General features: G+C 44.5%; 1 protein-coding gene across 9 annotated transcripts in view; it reads right to left on the reverse strand.

Annotated features, from left to right (window-relative positions):
- Positions 1-11,094, reverse strand: part of FAT3 (FAT atypical cadherin 3) — a 417,502-nt gene that overhangs the window by 405,317 nt on the left and 1,091 nt on the right. Inside the window, exon 1 of one of the 9 annotated variants that reach the window (XM_035328907.1) lies at positions 10,256-10,977. The exons of the other annotated variants lie outside the window; for them this stretch is intronic. The gene's annotated coding sequence lies outside the window, so the exon portion shown is untranslated. Of the gene's footprint in view, positions 1-10,255; positions 10,978-11,094 lie in introns of those variants that run through there. 9 annotated transcript variants of the gene reach the window in all.

Raw genomic sequence — 11,094 nt, forward strand, 5'->3', positions numbered from 1 at the left:
AAGCTATCACTGGAAGAAATCAGAATCTCATGTATTTACAGTACCTCTTGAGGTCTAATGCAAGTCTGTCCATTTAAGTAAAGCATGCTGGTTTGTTACTAATCCCCTCCTAAAAGACACAGCTTTGGAAAATACTGCTGAGAGTAAGACAAGCCCACCAGGCCAGCACCTGCATTGAAAATTTGTCCCTGAAAGAGTTTGCAAAGCTGTACGCGCCAAGACCTGAGGGTGACAGGCGGTAACATCTCTCTACACGTGAATTTGGGAAATCTTCCAGAACTTGTAAGGGTTTCAGGGTTTCCACTTCTCCCTTTAGTTTCTTGTTTCAGTGGTCCACACCGGGAGGAATGCCTGGCACGCAGACAAGGATGGTGAAATGATTTCCTTGGGGGGAACTGTTGGTCTGCAGACTTATTTCTTCATTCCTTAACTACTACATGGATATCTCTGGCTGGATTTAAGAGATTGTTTTTTAGAGAGATAGTCTAACTTTTATAACGTTCACAATACAGACACCGATGAAGTCAGCTCCATTCAAGGTCCAAGCTGAATGCGGAAAGAGTTATTGCTTCTGGAAGTGGTGGCAAAACCCTCACTTTTATTCCTTTTGTCCCCACAGAGACCAATGTCAAAGTCAATCCATGAATGGCTATGAAAAAGGTGCTGAGCCTTAGAACAGAATCAGTGGAGGAAAGCCAGCCAGAAAAAGTCTTTTCTTTAAAATTAACAGATTGACTAGTCCATTGACTAAGCTCACAGGTAAGTGCATTTTTAGCCTATTTATTTGTTTTTGTTTGGTTTACGATAAAATAACATTAATTAAAATGAAAGGCTCTCATTAACAATCAGGAAGAAGAGATGAGTACAGTCTATGGTATTTCTGAACCTGGACCTCCACAAACGAATTCCTCGCACCTACACCTGAGGCTGACCTGCTGGAAGAAGCTGTTGAAGTGCCTCTACTTGCAAGGAACAGCATGCCACACTCTGTGATGGCTGGTTTTAAAATGCTGCTCTGTAAAGTGCAGCAGCTCAGCCATCACTTGGCAAAGAACTCTGCTCCCACCTCAACCCAAGAGATGAGCCTCAGCCTTATGCTCATAGCATCACCCAGATAGAAGGATGGAAATAGCAAGCCAACCTGCCAAATCTCCCTGATGAAACAACCAAAGCGAATCCATCTTTGTCATTTTCACAGGATCCCAGCCCTATGACTTCCTAACAGGCATCTGAAAGAGAGATGCTCTCAAAAACTTGATTTTTTTTTCTTTGGATGTGAAACCTTGCACTGATTTTATTAAGGCATATTTGATCAAATGCCATGCCACAGACAGGCAGCTCTGGCTCTAGGCGGCTATTTTGATAGACCTACTGCAGATAAAGCTACCCTAAAATCCAGCCCTGAGCTGTCATTCCTGCTACACTCAGAGCTGTATAACCAAGCAAGGCCTTAAATTACAGCCCAGGCTTACGATTTTAAATATTTGTTATAGTTACCCCTGGATACTTTGCTGTGAAACTTGATCAACGTGCTGATATATGCAGAGATTAAGTCATCTAGCCTCTACTGGCAGAGAAATGAACACTCACAAGAAGTCACTATTCTTTTTGTCCAAAATCCAAAGAATTCTTAATCTCAGCTTCATTGCGGTGGATTGAAAACGACTCCATGAATGCCAAGAACTACTTAGCTGAGAGGACAGTACAAACCAGAACTTCTGCTGACCTCCAGCAACAAATATAGTTATGCAGTCAGTACAATAAAGAGAGCCCACGCATAAAATGCACCCTGAAGGTGGCCAGTCCTATTATGGATAACTTTACAATCACGTAAGAGCAGCATTATTTGAACTCTTTAAGGATACACCATAGTAACAGACAAAATCTTCCATGCACACACGTGCTGCAAAAGAACTCCCACTCCACACTGGATAATGATCTACATAATTTCTGCTTAATGATTCCTATTAAAGTCAGTGTGTGTCTCTTTACAGCCCCTGAAGGGCATCTGTAAGAATGACCGTGAGCACAGCATGCCCTGTGGCCACGACAAGCTCCACGCCTAGCCTGTCTTTTTGCACACAGCTGCTGTTAGAGCCCCCAGCTGCCCAAGAACACCAGCATCCACCAGGTCTACTTCAGTTCACAAGCTCCTGATGCAGTGCAGGGCTGACCTCTGGCTACAAGAGAGCAGTTTTGGTCCTGATGGCAATATCTGAGCAACCCTCACGATATGGGGTTGACGTACCCAGCAGGACTACCTAAATGAGTACTGATGCTCCTAAGACTCTAGCAACACAGAAATCAGGCAACAAATGACTTTTGATGTAAAAGGCTCTTTGACACTGGTAAATGGACTGGGAATGTCTCACCATGGCTGAGCACTGGGAGAAGAGCATATGGTAGCTCAAAAGCAACAGAAGTGAAAAAGCTAAATTATACACACAAGAGGTGATCACTCTCCCATCTTGCCAATGACCCTCTTCACGCAGATGTGACCCAGGCCAGTACAGTGGACAGCCTAACACCTTGGGTGTACACCAAAAGCTGACTGTGAGATCGATCTTTTACGTCTACAGGGGTGATGGAATGCTAAATTCATTTTATGAATGCTCTGGCTAAAAAATACACGACAGAAATTATGAAGCCAACAGAAAATATCTCAAAAGAGTTACTGCAAGAAATGACGTGATTTTCTGCAATAAACATGCTCCTTTAGCCTTTGTCTGCCTATTACAATAACTACTCATTCAAAGCTTCTGGGAATAGATATTAAAATTCCCTTTATTATTATTATTATCCTCTTCATTTCTGCAGATGAAACAACAAACCAGTAGTGTAAGGAAAAATACATGCAGAAAGTTACCAACACTTTTATAAGAGTCAGAAATTCAAATCTGGTTTGCTGTCAGCAAGGTCATTTTACATTGTTGTCTCCCAAAATCTGTGTGCAGACACACTTCCTGCTGGCAGATACAGTTAGCTGATGAAAAACTAAGTATGAAAGCACACTCTTAGGCTTGCCCATCTAAGAACACCAAACTAAAACATTAACCGTGACATTTTAGCTATGCTGAAAATTTCAAGTAGTTATGAGAGCTTAAAAAAAATTAAACATTTAAAGTAAAAAATAACAAATAAGTCGTCCATCTTTCTCGCCCTCCCTATTCCCCAGACAGGTATGTAGCATAGTCCAGGATCCCAAAATTTCCACATTCCTTTCCTCAGTAACCACCATTGGAAAGCATCACCCTCACACCAGTTCTTTGTACATCCTTTGCTCCTCAAAGTTTGTTAACCCATGCCCAGAGAAGTACCCTCTACCGAATCCTTATTCATCTTGAGATCCTCTCTCGTCCCTTCCACTTTCTCCCTTGTCTCCCCACACCTACACCCAACATATGAGAAGGTCAGTAATGGGGACAACTGATACTTGTTGATGTTCAAGAATCATTTTAGCTTTCACCAAGAAGTTCCAAACAGTGGGAAACAGCTCTGGGAAGGATGTCACAGGATGCAGATTCTGGGAACAGCTAAGGAGTAAGAGGGAAAAGAAAAAGACCTTGCCAAGGCATGCCCACTGAAAGCTCAGAGGACCAGGACCCCAGTATGTATTCAGCTAAACCCAACAGTATAAATTCACCCAAAGCAAAGCCACTGCAAAGAGACCCACCACTTGTTGGAGAGAGCCAACTCTCCAAGCCCCTTCAGCAGCATACACACCTCACCATTTATTCCAGACCTCACGGTACAGCTGCAAAAGCAGAATATTTGCTTATGCTCCTATCTGTATCACAATGCTCTTTAGTAATGCAATAAACCACACCAAAGGAGCCTTGTGGGCATCTTTAAATATTCCCTGCACAAACCACGCTGGGCAAAGAGCCTCCCAGGCAGACACTGCCGTGCAGGGCAGAGGGAAGCGGGCCAGCAGCTCGCTGTGGGGCAGCAGGGTGAGCCTGTAGAGCACTGTCCAATGCCCCAGAGGTGATCCAAAGCTCACAGATCATTTGGTGAGAGCTGCGTCCACACGCAGCAGGTCAAGAGCAGGATTTTAAAACTGGTCCACTTCATGAAAACTCTCAAGAATGATGCTAGTGTCCAATAACACACGCACACACAAAATAAAAAAATAATCCAGGTTCCTCAGAAAAGGACAGGGGGGTTCTGTACTGGCTGTAGATGAGAGGAGAAACCAAAATGCTAGAAGCACTACCAGATCTGCCTGTCTGATGCAAGCAAAAAAGAGGAAAGCCCTCTCTCTGCATTCAGAAGAACAGCTAAACCTTGACGAAATCCCCTGTGCTGCCCAACCTCGAGGCTCCTGCATGCTGCCCAGCATGCTGCCCCTCGCCTCCACACCATCCCTCCCGCTGCTCGGCGTCTGGTCACATTGAAGCCTCTTGGCTACTGAGAAGTAGCAGCTGCTTTTTCACTCTGTTTGCATCCTGGCCCTGAATGAAAACCTCTAGCTTAAGATAATAACAGTAATAATAATTATTATTGCTGTTCCGCCCAATCCTCTAGCTTCTTTGCCAGAGGAACATTTCCTTCTGGGTGGCATACATTTTTTTCCTAGCTCCGGACCACTACAATAATACAGACACCCACCACCAAGGGCAAAGCAAGAACAGAAAATAGTATTTTTTTCCAAAGTGCAGGAACAAAGGAAAAGGCTGGGCTTTACCAAAAGAAACCAGCAATTAGGGTCCCTTGAAGATCCTAACTATGAATAGCGGTGCTTGAATTTTGGCTAAAAAAAATTAGCAAGCCTTTGGAAAAAAAAAAAAAAAAAGTCCATGTAAAACCTCAGCTCTGGATTTATTGACTGCCTGTGTATCCATCATACGCATTGCACTGCAGTGAAAATCCATAAAGATAGGTCATCCCAATGAAACACCAGCTGGCAACTCCACCTTGCATGTGATCACACCACAAAGATGCAGCCATGCAAGCCGTCACTTAACTCACCTGACCGCAGCGTGAGCTGCTGTTAATCATCACTTAGAGGATACAAATGAAAGAACTTCAAACACCACATTAAAAAAAAATAACACCCCAGACATGTAAATGTCAAAATTATTAACTAATTATTTAAATATGAAGAGTCAACAAACAATTTCAGCCTGTGGCAGAACAGAGAGACATCCTCTTAAGATTCTTGGATGCCGTGATTTGTTTAAGCAATATGGGACATAATCACGTTTAATATTAAAAAGATACCGATGCAACATGTCTGATAGCAAATCTGACATTTATACTGTCATTATATGCACTTGTCACTACATTTAATCTGCATTATCATGTGAAGTGTTCAGATGGCTTGAAGGCAAAAGTGTAATGTATGTTCAATGTTATTTAGGAATATTAATACGCTCCTTTATTTTAAAATGTGAAACATTAATAGTTGTTCTGAAGAGGGCTCACTTTTAACCTTTAACAACACTCAAGTGACTGCAATTTTTATCAGATTGTTTGGAGTTTGATTTAGTTCAAGTCCTGAAGCCACAATTAAACTTGCAGCTACCTTCTCTCACTAGGCTTCCTCCAACAGCTGGAATAAGCTTTGAAGTCTGTGAAGACACAGGAGAAATGTTATTTACAGCTGGTTTGCACAGTACAAGCAGAGACAAGTTGTGTTGTGCTTTTCCAGGGCTGGTGACAGACCATTTCTCACCAGCTCTACAGGAAGTCACCAAAACTATTTTCCCCTCTCCAGATGCTCTACAGGCTAAGAAGCTGGAAATGCTGCAAGTCTGGATTTTAAGAAGTGCCCAGAATAACCTGAAAACAGATCTCATTGCAGTCCACATTAAACTGGTGAAGGGTCTTGAGAACAAGTCTTACGAGGAGCGGCTGAGGGACTGGGACTGTTTAGCCTGGAGAAGAGGAGGCTCAGGGGTGACCTTATTGCACTCTACAGGTACCTGAAGGGAGGCTGTAGCGAGGTGGCGGTTGGTCTATTCTCCCACGTGCCTGGTGACAGGACGAGGGGGAATGGGCTAAAGTTGCGCCAGGGGAGGTTTAGGTTGGATGTTAGGAAGAACTTCTTTACTGAACGGGTTGTTAGTCACTGGAATAGGCTGCCCAGGGAAGTGTTTGAGTCACCATCCCTGGAGGTCTTTAAAAGACGTTTAGATGTAGAGCTTAGGGATATGGTTTAGTGGAGGACTTGTTAGTGTTAGGTCAGAGGTTGGACTCGGTGATCTTGGAGGTCTCTTCCAACCTAGACTATTCTGTGATTCTGTGATTTTGTGAAACCCCACCAGTGGCTCCACTGGAGACAGACATGGCCCAACTCACAAGCACAAATTCCGGCTTTCAAGCCCAAATACCAAGCACAAGTACAGGATAGGCAGAGAATGGATTGAGAACAGCCCCGAGGAGAAGGACCTGGGGGATGAGAGGCTCAACATGAGCCAACAATGTGGAACTCTAGCCCAGAAAGCCAACTATATCCCACGCTGCATCAAAAGCAGTCTGACCAGCAGGGTGAGAGAGGGCATTGTTCCCCTCTGCTCTGCTCTCGTGAGACCCTATATTCATGGGGTCTGAAGCCCTGTATGCAGCTCTGGGGCCCCCAGAACAAGAAGGACATGGAATTATTAGAGTGAGTCCAGAGAAGGACAACAAAGGTGATCAAGGGACTGGAGTATCTCTCCTGTGAAGACAGGTTGAGGGAGTTGAGGTTGTTCAGCCTGGAGAAGGTTCCGGGGAGACCTTAGAGCGGCCTGCCAGTACCTGAAGGGGGCTACAGGAAAGCTGGGGAGGGACTCTTTGTCAGGGGTGCAGTGACAAGGGGGGATGGCTTTAAACTGAAAGAGGGTAGGTTTAGATTAGAAATCAGGAAGGAATTATTCACTCAGAGGGTGGTGAGGCCCTGGCACAGGCTGCCCAGAGAAGCTGTGGATGCCATCCCTGGAGGTGTTCAAGGCCAGGCTGGATGGGGCTTTGGGCAACCTGGTCTGGTGGGAGGTGTCCCTGCCCATGGCAGGGGGCTGGAACTGGGTGGACTTTAAGGTCCCTTCCAACCCAAACCATTCTGTGGTTCTATGATTCTGACTGCTGAAAGACACCCACCTGGAAAGCCCAAGACTTCAGTGGGATGCTAGACCCATTTAAAAGTAAATAAAAACAGTAATCATAAAAAAACACAGATGCATTTTTAAGAGAGAAATCCACTCAGTCATCCTGGAGGGGAGGAGGACTTCAGCCCAGAGGAGCCACCCCCTGTGCTACCACCTCTCTCCAAGCAGCTCACCAACCAAGGGACATGGTCTCTGCATAAGCACATAATGACCATAATGACCAAGGCAACTTTCTCTGATATCGAAGGAAGTTACACGCACGGACTGAAAGGTGTACAATTAGTAGAAACGTCATCCAGGAGAAAGAAATAAAATATTGTGTTCTCCCGGGCAAAGCCACTGGTGTTTTCTGTTTGTGTTAACTTGCTGTAAGTGCCTGTGGGGTCTGTACTTTGATTAACTGGGGATGACTGGCAGTACAGGCACAGACACGTTTAGGTAGAATTATTATAGTATCCAAGCTCATACACCAAGAAGGGCAGAAAAATCAACAACAGCTCAATAAAACAACAGTGAATTTTCCAACACAAAACGCTACACCACTCCACACCAAGGTTTGACTTGGTGCAAGAGAAGAGAGTGAAATCAGGAGTTTGTGAGATCATTTTTAGCATTGCTACTAATCCCACGGAACACCATTTCACCCAAAATGACTCTTTATTTGCCTGTTTTTGTATCAAGTTAATCAAAAGACAAGCTAAGAACACTGTCTCTCAAACCACCACATGATACATACTCTGGTCCAGCACACAGCAAGCCCTGCCTCCAGCTCCCAGGTCAGCCCTCCACTACAAGAACACTGTCCTTAGGGTTTAGGCAACACAGAGAGCAAAGGACATTAATGGTTACGATCAGCTCTGAACCATGCTTAAAAAAATGGCAAAGGATGGAAATCCACACAGACCCTGGAGCCGGGGTGAGGGCAGCAGCCCAGCAGGGCTCTTCTGCAGCCTGTTCACAGTGGTGCCATCTTTTGCGTCCTGACAGTCCCAGCAGTGACCAGCTGCCACCGACCTGCTCACCCAGATGGAGCATCTCTGGTTTGACTTTAGGGTCAGATTTGATGCCTGGTACGGCATCTATCATTTCCTATACCTGCACAAAATGAGGCCTATATGCATATCTACATTAAGTGAGAATTGGGATCGTTTTAGTGTGGATGAATAAATTCTTACAGAAAACAAGCTAAGAGACACTAATAAGCTATAACATATAACTGTTTAAGATAGCCTCGTTATGTACGTCTCTTACACTAAGGACAAAGATGCACATGGGAGACAAACTACTCACTGTCACATCTGTTTATATTGTCTTTTGTCATTACACATGAAGAAAATGTCTAAAAGTCTTGGGTGAGTTCATGGTAAAAAAAATGCTTAGTACCCCCAAAAATGCCTGCACTGGAATTACAGACACCAAAGTGTTCCCATCATAAACTATTTTTTTCAAAACAAAAACCAGACAGATCCAAATACCCTAGTCCCTGACAATATTTTTGTTGCATACTAACCAATCCTCTTGTATGCCCCTTGAAACAACGCATTCCTGTTGAAAAGAGTAGTTTTATTGCATGGCCATGACCTGGAACAACTTTCAGCCAGCACTGATTAAATGCAAATTCTGATATGCTGCACCACACACCTTCCACGCAGAAAAAATAGTATCAAACACTTCCCATTTGTCTCTGTCATTTAATTTAAAAAATTATCTGGATGCTGGTTATATGAAGTGTCTCTGAGAATAGCTCTCCAGATCACACACACAGAAAAAAAATCACTCAATGTGCATGGGCTAAGTGGAAATGAATTAATGAATGCACCATTGCTGCGAATATTTTAAATCTATCACTAAACTGATAATTTGCAAATGCAGAAGCCGAGATGCCTTAGCTGCAGCCACTGCTGGCTCTCTCCAGTGCAGTGCCAGAAAGCTTGCAGGTGCAGCATGTCTGCTCCTTCCATGCTCAGGGACAGGCTCAGGACATGAGCAATGACACAGCCAGCACCTGCTCATGTTTACTTCCACTCTTATTTGCCCTGATTTCCTTCCCAGGAATGCCTTACTTGTGAAAGGCACAGCATGACATCCTAAGCGACTTGCACCTTCCCTGCACCAACAGGCAGTCTGGGTGGCAGCAGAAAAGCAAAAGCTCCCCTAGAGCACACTCCAGGATTACCAACAATGGAGGACTACTTCTGGATGGAAGCTTTGGCCCATTGTCATCTATGGCAAAGTTCCCACTAAAGTCTGCGTAGCCAGGATTTCACCTCTACTGCAGCGATCTTGTCTCCCTGCCCATTCTGCCCTGGGACTTCCAGCCAGCACAGTAAGGGTGGTATCAGTGCCAGCAGCTTTTGTGTTGTGGGCTTCAGGCAGAAGTCGTGAAACCCTTCACATAAGCAATCAAAGGCTCATCAGGCAGGGAGAACTTTTAGGCATTCCCAAACAGTACGGGATTCCAACCTGCATCCAGAAGTAGGATGTTTCGCATTGGCACACGACGCTAAAACAAACCTTCTCCTAACCAATTTTCTGTCCTTCAGAAAAACCTGTCTGTAAATACAAGCGGTATGAGTGCAGCTGGCATGTGTCATAAGACATTTGAGAATTCGGCACAGAAATACATCTGTAGTGGAACAGCAGCTACGAACTCCTAACAAGCAATGGCTGAGCACCCTAACTCCCTCATAATTGCTCACTTCATTGTATTTGACAGAACCCATCAACCACAGTACATCAGGTCACAGCAGCACAGCTTCATGGTGGGTGACCACATAATCTGAAGCCCTCGTGTCAGAAACAGAGCAAAGCAGCACGCAGGAAAATGGGGTAGTCAGACCTTATCTCCGCACAGACGATAACCACACAGTAACATAACATGCAGTTCAGGAAGCATCCCATGTACCACCAACACACAGGTACAGGGCACAGTCATTAGGAAGCCACCAGATGCTACATTTTGCCAAGAATCAAGCTTAAAAAGAAAAAAAAAAGAAAGGAGAAAAAAAAAAAAGAGCAAAAGTGTGTAAGTAAAGAAAAAGACACTATGATTTGCTGCATCAAGGCAAGTACAGCCAACCTGCTGATTTTCTACAACTCTAGCACCACCAAAGGATCAGGCAGAGGGATATCCCCAGTTTCCAGCCCTGCAGTATGCTTGTTCCTACCTGGCTCTCTCAACAAGATTCCAGTGCTTTTTGGGTGCAAAAATCACGGCTGTAAGCTCTTTCTCAGCAGCACTCTCCAAAGGCAGGCTGGCTCTGGAGGGATTTTTCCTTCTCTCCTTGTTTCTGCCACCAAGTGCTTTCCAAGCAATGAAAGTAACTTTTTGTTCAACCAGAGGATAAGCACTCTATGTCAGCAGGAAGAAAAAAAGGCAGCTGAGACCTGCCCAGGCTGTTTTGCCATGTTCTGCTTTCCCAGCTAGTGCTTACACTCTCTGCACAACTGCTCCAGACCAGGAACAAGCCCTCAATGAGCAGTCACGGTCCAGGCAGTGGCTAGGGAATGGTGCAGCACTTTTCCACATTTCTCATAGCTCACCCTCTCTTGCTTCCTTTGCTGAGAACTCGAACCAGATTTCATACAGCAAAGCATCTGCTAATGAGAGAGAAGTTAAAACGCCTATGCCTGTGGAGAAGACTTTTTTCTTTTTTTCTTTCTGCTGGACAGAGATTGGTTAAGGATTCGCAAAACCCCGATCAAATGGTGCACCTCTCTAAGCCTGTCTGACAGCGCTGCAAAGGCAAAGCAAACGAGTAAGAAGGAAAGCATTCATTTCCACGAGTCTCTTCCTTTTAACCAGCCTTGATGCTTTAGTGCCTCTGCCGGGATGCCAGAGCTGACTTCCCTTTATGTCCCATTTACTTGCATTTATTTTAATTGGATCTGGGACTAAGGACACTCAGCAACCCTTAATCCTCCCAACAACAAAGCAAGGGCACGAAGCCACCATGAACAATAACAAAAAAAAAAAAAAAAAAAAAAAAAAAAAAAAAAGGAAAAA

Source organism: Oxyura jamaicensis, chromosome 1, assembly GCF_011077185.1.
Source record: "Oxyura jamaicensis isolate SHBP4307 breed ruddy duck chromosome 1, BPBGC_Ojam_1.0, whole genome shotgun sequence".
Taxonomy (NCBI): Eukaryota; Metazoa; Chordata; class Aves; order Anseriformes; family Anatidae; genus Oxyura; species Oxyura jamaicensis.